Source organism: Pteropus vampyrus, unplaced genomic scaffold, assembly GCF_000151845.1.
Source record: "Pteropus vampyrus isolate Shadow unplaced genomic scaffold, Pvam_2.0 Scaffold104, whole genome shotgun sequence".
NCBI lineage: Eukaryota > Metazoa > Chordata > Mammalia > Chiroptera > Pteropodidae > Pteropus > Pteropus vampyrus.
Genome location: NW_011888885.1, coordinates 2610436 through 2620673, shown reverse-complemented (window position 1 = coordinate 2620673; position 10238 = coordinate 2610436). Strand labels below are relative to the sequence as shown.

At 35.0% G+C, this 10238-nt stretch overlaps 1 non-coding gene across 1 annotated transcript; it reads right to left on the bottom strand.

Moving 5' to 3' along the window:
- Nucleotides 1-2551: 2551 nt before the first annotated feature.
- LOC111742943 lies at nt 2552-2670 on the bottom strand. Its single transcript, XR_002781536.1, has one exon. It is a non-coding gene; the product is annotated as a 5S ribosomal RNA (ribosomal RNA).
- Nucleotides 2671-10238: the final 7568 nt, after the last annotated feature.

The following is a 10238-nucleotide window of genomic DNA, read 5'->3' as shown; positions in this document are numbered from 1 at the left end:
ATAAATCAATTGAGTCAATAATTCTGCATTAATAATCATTCCCCAAACTGAGTGGCTTAAAATGATTAGAATTTATTGAGCTTATATGTCTCTGGGTTGGCTATGTGATTCCACTGATTTGGACCTGGATGATCTCAGCTGAATATGCTTATGATTTTGTAGTCAGCTGGAAGGTCAGCTCAGGGCTGAATGGTTTCATATGGCCTCTACTTAGATAACTTGTCTCCCCTGCATGTGGTCTCTCACAAACCAATTGTCTTGAATAGAATATTATAAATAATAGTTTTATTAGATTCCTTCCTAGTCTCCGTACCCTTTTTCTAAACAGAATCAGAAAAAAAGAGATTTAGTAAGGAAGGGGCATAAGATTAGTTAACTGTGTAGCAAATATAGATTAAAATATTTGAGGCAGGCAGTGACCCTTATATACTTGAGAGCTTCATAGGAGAAGAAAATATAAAAAAAATATGAACTATGCAGAAGAAACAAAAAGAATGAAGTACCCCAGAGCTCCCACAAGAGCCCGTGAACTCATACACAGGTGCATAGACAAACACACGTGTACGCACACACAAAGTTTCCACAGATCAGGACTTCTGAAGATTCCCTACAATTGAGAAACTCCCTGCACTGTTGCCTGCCAAGAATTTGAGCTTAGCTCATCATGCTGTGATGATGAAGCCGTCCATCAGCTAGCAGGTGGCTAAGCTAATTGATTTGGGAGGCAGTGTGGTCTAGGCAGAGTAGAAGAAGATCAAGCTTTGGAATCAGACAGCTCTTCATCTGTTACCATCCCAAATACTAAATTAGCTGTAACTTATTTGATATCTTTGAATTTCAGTTCTACTAATTTTAGACATGAGTATAAATCACTCCTTCTCAAAAGTATAAGAACTGTGTTTTCATAGTAGTTCTTTCTCTGAGAGTAGTTTTCAGTTTTCCTTTACTACACCTGTTGGTACTGTTAAAAGGATTGCCTGAGTCCAGAAATGAACTCTCTCCTCATAATGGTGTAAGTCCAGTTACTGGTCTGAAAAAAACAAGCAGCTCATCATTAATCTAAGCTAGTCTGATGAGAAAGATTGACTAACCATTGGCCTCAACCCAGAAAATGCTGCCTTGGTATGCAGAGCTCCTCAGGCAGATGGCTTGGTAGATCTCCTGAGAGGAAGGAGTATATTTCAAGCTCCCATCACCCACCTGGAAAAAGCCAGGATGATTACATTAGACATCTTCATGTATATTGATGGCCTAAGGAGCTGCCATTCAGATCAATGGTGACTTTTCAAGAACTGCTCTGGAGGTGGTATATCCCCACCTTCAAAAAGTTCACAGATTCGTAGGGAGACAGACACATACACTGATAAATGCAGTACAACACAGATTCCACTGGAGCTCCAAGAAAGGCAAGGATCAGCGTGTAGCATCAGGGAGAACTTCCTGTAGGACAAAATACTTGGGAGATAATAAGGAGGTCAGCCAGAGAATACAGGAAAATATCTCCGTCACGCATATAAAAAGAGCGAAGTTCTTCCTAAGGTATATATTGAAGTTTCAAATTTCTCAGAAGTCAACCACACAATAAATTTAAGACTCTTAACACATTTCTCAGTGCTGCCTAGAATTGATCTGTGGTGTTTCTCACCCTTTCTCCTTCTCCCCTCCCTTTCCCTTTTTCTCCTTCTTTTCCTCTTTCTCTTCTTGGAAATCTCGCCCATCACTTCCATTTTCTCCTAATTACTCCCCTCCTCATCCTTAGGTCTCTGGCTAAGTGACCTAATGGCCTCATTTGGAAAACATTTTCTGATCACTCAAGTCTGAAGTCTGAGCAATGTGTTTTCATAGTAGTTTCTATTTTCCCCAAAATATTCATTATGCTATATAATAACTTCCTCTTTACCTTTCTTGCCATTCTCTAGCTGTTTCAGTTGCGTATAGGCAATGTGTTTATCTTGTTTAATCCTCACTTTTTTTACACTTATAATACATCATATGTTAATCAATACATATGCTAATGAACAATAATAGTTTATTCAAATAAACTAATGAATGGATGGATAGATATAAAATTGCATGAATATATGTGTATATTTATGAACCACCCACACACATACACTTACATCTACAGTAAATTTCTTCTCATTATTTTTTAAATTTTATCTGGTGTTTCTGGTATGTACCTAATGTACCAAGTAGGAATTGAGGTAGGCACAAAGTGGGGGCTGCAAATCAGAGGCAATTACTGGAACTTCATACAAGATGAATTCTTGGTTACATGGAACAAAGCAAATGCCCAGTTATTGAATCTGTGTAAGGTTGTTATATTAATCTACTGATTAAACTGGTACAAAACTGGGCTTTATAAATTGTCTAATTGAGTTCTGCTTTGGCCATGGGGCTGAAGTCATGGGTTTTTAAAGGACCCCAACTGCATTAATTAAGAGCAAGACATTCAGACGTAGGGTCTTAAGTACATGAGATGAAACAAAACTGTATTCACTAGAAAGTTAATTCCATTCTTATTTTCTACTTTTTTGTTTGTTTGTTTTAATGCCTACAGCACCTGGTCTTCCTAGGTGGTCTCCCATCCAAGTACTAACCAGGCCCTACCCTGCTTAGCTTCCGAGATCAAAAGGGATCGGGCTTGTTCAGGGTGGCATGGCCGTAGACCTTATTTTCTACTTTTTGTTTTATCACTTTGGTCTTGTCAGAGTTATGGATCTGGTTCCAAGGAACCCCACTACCGCTCCCCTGATCCGTGCTCAAGACAGCCGAGCTCTACAGATAGTATTAACTGTACTCTGGCTTCTGGTTTGATTACACCAGTGGAAACCACAACAGGAAATGATCGGGCAAGAAAGAGAGATCAAGGTGTGTGCCAATATCTTCTTCCTAAACCTATTCTTTGAGCTGCGGTTTTGACAGCAGCTGTGTCCTCAGACAAGAGCCTCTCTCCAGCAGGCACAGTTCTGAATTGGGCTCAGGTAGCATGGCTTTCTCCTCCAGAACCTTTCTGCCCTGAGTTGTAATGGGTCCCATTCTTACTAGTGCCTGAGGGTTTCTCAACCCTTGTTAGTCCCTTTACTTCTGCCAACCTCTGGAAATAGTTAACTTCATTGAAATCTTTTTCTACATTTTCTCCTGAGCGTGTCACATGTTTCCTACCACGATCACGATAAATACACTACACGTTCAGAATTGATAACTTTGGAGCCTTTAAACTTCTCTAAAAAATTTGTGAACTTTTGGATCCATTTAGTTGAGCAAATAATAAATATGAATTTTCTACTGCCTTGAAGTATCAGAAACATAAACTTGTACACATAAACATAAAAAGGTACATAAACTTCTTTAGAAAGCAGACTTTCTGGACACTAACATGTCTAGGATTCCAGTTATTTCAAGTGGAAGGGGGAGGTTAAAAATCTTGTTTCTTTCTTTAGAGACTATTCCCGATACTGTTAATGTCCTTTCTGCCTTATTGATCCAGCTGATCCTACTTGTCTTAACCAAACCAAATTGTTCCCTCTTTGGCATGGCCCCATTTTCTTTAAATACCCTTTTTTTATATTATATAGTGATTTTGTATAAAAGCAGATGGCTCTTGTATCAAGAGCCTTGAACGAGTTCATCCCAGGATATACATATCTAGGAAGTTTATCTTAAGGAAATATAACTCTGTTTCCCTGTAAAAGGATGTTTCCTGCAATAATTTAAAAATGATTAACACAGAAAATAATGCCTTACAAAAGGAAACGATTGACTGAAACTTGGTGGATCTATACAATGAAATAGTAAGCAGCCATTAAAAATCATCTTTTCAAACATTATTAATATAGATTACATATATATGTAAATATAGAATGTCTATATGTTAATCTCCTTCTCTCCCTCTCTCTCTCTATATATGTATGTATGTATATATATGTGTATGTGTATATGTATATAATTGCATATATATCAGGAGAAATGAAAAAACAAGAGCCAGAAATAAACACACACATACATAAATGTTAAAAATAATCATCTACATGCTCTTGGCAGTGATTTCTCTTTATATGCAATAGTATTTTTTTGTGTTTTACATTTTGATAATTTAACATTTTTAACATAAAATCTGAAGTGCAATGCACTAAATAAAAAATAGAAATTCTTCCTTTAAATGTGTAACTCTAACAGCCCACATGCCATCAGCACTCCTGAGGATAAGTTCTAAAATTTACTTGGTTGGGCCATGCAAAATTAGATTGTGAAAAATTCTGCATTGTAGAAATTGTATAAATGAAAAACTTGCAAGCGGGAACAATAGTAATCTTCCCTTAATTTACCTTTCTCTATTTCATTTGATGGGTAGACCTTTGGTGAAGCCTTTGCTTGCTTTGTGATCCAGCTGTTCTCTTCAAGGTTGATGCAGTATTCAGGTCAGATATGCATCAAACACTATTTTGTAGGTTTCATGTTTTATTTATGGTTATTGTTTTAGACATTATTTCTCCTATCTTTCGGCTGAATCCCTGCCGAATGACTCTTTAAAATAACAAAACAGCGTGAACAATAGCAATTGCAGTTAGACTATTTTCTTCTGTATAACTGACACTACTGATAGGAAGTGAGAATTTTGGTTTGGCCTGAAGGCTTAATGTAAATAAAAATCTAAGTAACTCAGTTTTTTGTTATTAAACTCTGCCTGTGATAGAATTCTTTGTCATTTTAGCCCCCACAGGAAGAAGCTAAAGCTGGTGCTAGCCTGTGCCAAAATATTCAATTAACTAAGGATGAAGGTGACCCTTTCTGTCTAGTGGGTGCCAAGGCTGAACAATTAAAAAAAAAAAGAAAGAGTTCATTATCTTTTGTTCAGGTGAATGTATTAGATAACCTTGACTGCTGACAAGTCCTTTCTGATTTTAGAATTGTTGATTTGTGATTTTTCTAGCCCCTCCCACCCCTGTGGTTTGCAGCTAAGGTTTGTCTAAGGTTTTGAAATTTACGAAAATAATTTTATGTACCTTGTTTCTCATAATAATTCACAGAACTTCAGGTAAGTAATATTATTGTTTCCATTTTACAGATAAGGAAACTGGGATTGAATTTAGTTGAAGGGCTTGCCTAAGTTTACTACATAACTGGTAGAGATGGACTCTTAGCTCTTTAGGTTATGGATTTTTCATTACTGCATGTTACTCCACAGCTTATTCTTTGTAACTTAGTGTGGCTCACATCATTTTACAGTTGCTAATTAATGAAAATCAATAAATCATTCTTCAGTAGCTGGAAATGGAGACCCTGAGAAAATAGACAAAAAAAAAAGTAAGTGAATATTCAATACTAAATCACTTAGAAATTTTATAATTCCAGAAATGGTTTGGAAGTTTAAAGGCTGAACATTTGCATATTTTGTCATATGTTAAGGCTCTTCTATCACAGATGTACTTCTGAAAATAATTTCTGAAAGATATTCTATAGTATGTCATTCTATTAGAAAGATTGACTTTGCTAAGGAAATATTGTATTGTTTTGCTTTGTTTTTGTAATGTGGATATGGGTAATAGTCTCCTAATTTATAGATTTTGTAAGTTTAAATTTTCTTATAGCCAGGGTTCTTGAAACCTGGATCCTTACTTTTCCTGGAGCTAGGAAGACACACTTTGGAACATGAGTGACTGAAATTGAAAGTCAGATTTTTGCTCCTTGGCATCCTGCTGCGTTCAATTGAGCCATGCCGCAAGGTCATCAAAGAGACAGTGATTAGTTTATGCCAAAGCTGAGGGCTATGCTGGTCTTATGTCAATTTGAAGAGCTATGACACTTTATATAGGGAAGAATATTTATTTTCGTGTGTGCGTGTGTGTGTGTGTGTGTGTGTGTGTGTGTTTTATTTCCAGACAATACAAAAACTTTCAGCATTTACATTCTCCTAATCCCACAGCTAATTTCCTATCCAGTCTAGATGACAGGACATATGACTTTTCAATGTTTTAAATCATCACAACTTTCTTCCATTTGCTTGCCATCTATCACCACTGTCCCTACTATCACACCATGCCCATGCCTTACTCTTCACAGCCTGTATTACTAAGAGTAAGTTTTTTAGTCAAAACTTCCTCAATTTACTTTACCACAACTCCTCCCTACCTTAACTCAATGGTATTTCCATCTCTCTTTTCTTCCTAGCTGCACAAAATAGGCAGTCATCTTGTTAAAATTATTTCTCATTTGTACTGTGAATATCATCCTATCCAGCCTTTTCTAAGAACAGTTCTATCAATTACATTCTTTTCTTTAATCATTTTTCTCCCTCTATATATTTAACCAAAGAAAACATAGGCCTCTTCCATATTAAATCAATTTATTGGCTTCTCAATCACACACACACACACACACACACACACACGCATACACAAAATCTACAGCCAAGGTATCAAGTCTTAATGTACAGTCTTCATTTTCTTATCATCCATTCATACTTCAACCTAAGTGTGTCTTCTAACCTCTTAGCTCCCCATTCTATTCCTATGAAACTATTCTTCTTAGGATCCTTAAGGAGTTCATATTTTAAAGGTTTATTGAGTTGTAACTGATATATAAAATACTGTACACATTTGATGTACACATTTTTTTGTGAGTTTGGGTATATGCATATGCCTATGATATCATCATCACAATCAAGACACTGAACATATCCAGGGAATTATCGCTCTATGGGTATAAGTTTCATTTACACAAGATGAATAAATTCTAGAGATCTGCTGTTTGACGTAGAATCTGTAGTTAGAGATATGCTACAGTGCACTTTAAAATATGTGAAGAGGGTATCTTATGTTAAGTGTTCACACACACACACACACACACACACACGCAAACACAAAGATACTTTTTAAATTTTATATTTACTGAATGGATACATTTTCCTTTGAAAAATAATACTTATTTACTTTTCTGACCATAAAATCACACAATACATGCTAATTATATAATATTTGATGTTTGTGTGTATATATGTGCACATGAATCTTTACTTTTTTGTTTTTAATAGTTTCCTTAATCTCTCATTCATTTTTGCTTCCCTTATTTTTAATTAGATTTACTAATGTCCCCTTTTATTTAAAAAAATTAGACTTTAATTTTTTTATTCCACTTTTTATATTTTTTCATCGAATAATATCTTTATTAATACCACCCTTTTAGTGTTACTGGAGTTTCTCTTCTGTATCTTAGGATCTGAATTGAATGTTTATTTATGTTATAATGAAAAATTAAGAATATATTAAGTCTGAGGAGAGGTATAGGGAATTCATAGTTTGTTAAACACAACTCTTATTCTTAATATATCATGTATATGCTGAAATTATATTTTTTATTTGGCTTTAGTAGTTACTTACAAGAGTATTTTTCCTTTCTTCAACTACTAGTTCAATTTTAATCCATTTTTTGATTTGATATTTTCAATTACTTTTTTCATGATTTTTTGATCAGAGAATGTAGACTAGATAATGTCTTTCTTTTCTGAAGCTTTTTTTTTTCTTTTTAGAGTGGTACAAATGAATTTTATAGTTTATATATAAAAGTTAATAGAAAGGCATATTTTTCTACTTGTAGGAGACAATCTTTCATATCTGTCTTTTATTTCATCTTTATTAATTATATTGCTCAAATCCTTTACAGTCTTTTAAAAATTTTTACTTGCTTTACTTGTCATGAAACAACAGTGGTATGTTAAACACTCCTATAATTGTGTTTCTGTCAAAATTTTGACAAGATCTCAATACATAGGTTTGATGCTGTAGCGTTAGATGACTAATTATACTGTATTTAAAATGCACCTGACTTTATCTGAAACTTATCAATTGTACTAACCTTTTGCATCTGTCTCTTAATTATTCTAAGCATTATTTTATTTTTAGTTTCTCTGGATTGTATTTTATTGATGCCAGTACCCCTTAGCCCTTGGTTATAGTCTTTTGGGATTCAGTGATAACTTTGACAAAAACATGATGCCCAGACTAACCTGTGTTGCTCAGGTTAACCACTGGGTGTGTTATTGATTTTCTATTATTCATCTGGACTATACATTATCTGGGATAATCAATACTTCCCATCCTGGCCACAACAATATTTGAACCACCCTCATAGATAGATAAATTGAATATAAATGAGAATTTATATTCAATTCTTTTTATAAGAATATATATTTATAATAAGAATTTATAATAATACATATTTAGCTTTGCTTGAAAAATCAGAAAACTTGATAAATTGGGCTCATTATCCCTTTTGGTCATAAGCAGAGCTGCCCCCTTTAAAATGGGGTCTGTGCTCTCAGTCTGGCTTCATGCACTAAAACCTACATGACCTGTGTAGTCATTTTTGTCTTTAATCTTCTTTTATATACTTGGTTTAGACACTACTACTGCATAATTGGAATCTCTTAGCGATTAGTCTTTCTGTCGTCCTTGTCTGTAAATACACATTCGCAATCCTGTTCCTGTCTTTGCATGTCAGAAGAGCATAGAGAAAGAAGTAGAACAACCTCTGCCTTTGGATCAGATTACAAAGCCCTATTCATTGCTTCCTCTGCTGTGCTGATTTTACAAAACCCAAAATGTGGACTCGACTTACATGCAAAGCACTAGCTTTCAGTGTCCCTAACTATTTGGATACCCTCAGCTTTTAATTCTGTTTGCTTTCTTGAATTTGTATTGTAGCCTTTTCCTAATTCACAGTGACACCCTGGGTTTGGTCTCTATAAACCTAGCTCTTCCCCATCCATGAACGAAAAAATTTATGAACTTTAGACTTGACTTGTGACCAACCTGGACTCCACTTTCTGCAAGAGTAATGTTTGCCCTAACTCTCCTTTCTGCCTGGCATCTGCTTCTGAATTGGTGAGACACTGACTCACAAAGGGGAGGATATATTGTTTCAGTGCATGAAGAAGAAAGCATTACTGTCATTCAATAAATGTGTTCTACTTCCTATTGAAGTTCCCAAATAGAAAGCAAACCACCCGAAAGAAAACCTATAACAAAACAATTACCTAGAAAGTGAGTATATTCTTTCTCATGCATTTAGAGGGAGTCCTCAAAAAAGAATCATTGCAAAAGCAAGATGCCTGAAATTTTCAGACCCAGGGTGTTTAAACGATATAATGGGAATTCAAGCAGAGCTGCTAGATACAGTGTTATTCCTTGCAACTCTATCAGATTCTCATGTTTTTGTGGCTTATTTTATAAGGCTGTCATGTTTGAATTTATTCTGCCAAGCAGTCATTTTCTTTTCCACTGTACTCTTTTCTATATCTAACTACATATCCATGTCTTCATCAATTTTTTTACCTAGTCACCCTTCAACTATTACTTTAGCTTTCCAATATGACATGTATTTTTATTGTTCTCTTTATACTTCTACTGTTTAGTTGGAGCTAGACTTAGGACTGCCACATTCTTTTTAACAACTTAAAGTGCTATGAAAAATAGTGCCAGTTGCATCTCCTGATTTTCACCTTCTTTTTCTCACCCAGGCTCTTTCCAGTTTAACATTGCAAATTACTTTGAAATAAATGCACATTTCTCTCTAATGATAGCAATTTATACAGGCTTCATAGCAATTTACAATCTGAAGGGACGGACATGCTCGAAAGTAAATTTATAATCAATTAGTTAATAATCATTTATGCCTAGACATGAAATAAATACATGTGGCACATGTCTTGTGTATAAATTGGTATTTTTGTATATTCTATTAATTAAGCAATTTAGTATTGTTATTTCAGTAGCGCACTGTGCATTTCGAATGTGTTTCACTTGAACTTTTCCTTAGTGCTGCTTCACCCTGTTTCTTTCTGTCTCTCGGAGCTGTTTCTACTGCTACCGCCTATAAGCACCCTGCACGTTGGCACTCCTTGTTAGGAGATCAGTAGTCACTAAACAATGTTAAGCTGAAGTGGTAATGGCATATTAGCACCTAATTGTATTTTAGCCAGAAGAACTAGAAGATCATAGAAAAAGGCAGAACACTGTTGAAAAATGTGGGAGCTTTGAGATCAAATACTGGCTGATGTAGACTATTTATAGATTTCCTTTCTTCTTTGTCTACTAACCTTGTGGCATGTTAGTTACTCAGTGAACTACATTTTACATACTCAGTGAATGTTTTAAAAGAGTAATGAACTTTGATTCAGATTTAAGAGTGTAACCTATCTTAGTAGATAGGAGATGTTTATTTTAGACATTTTACCAACT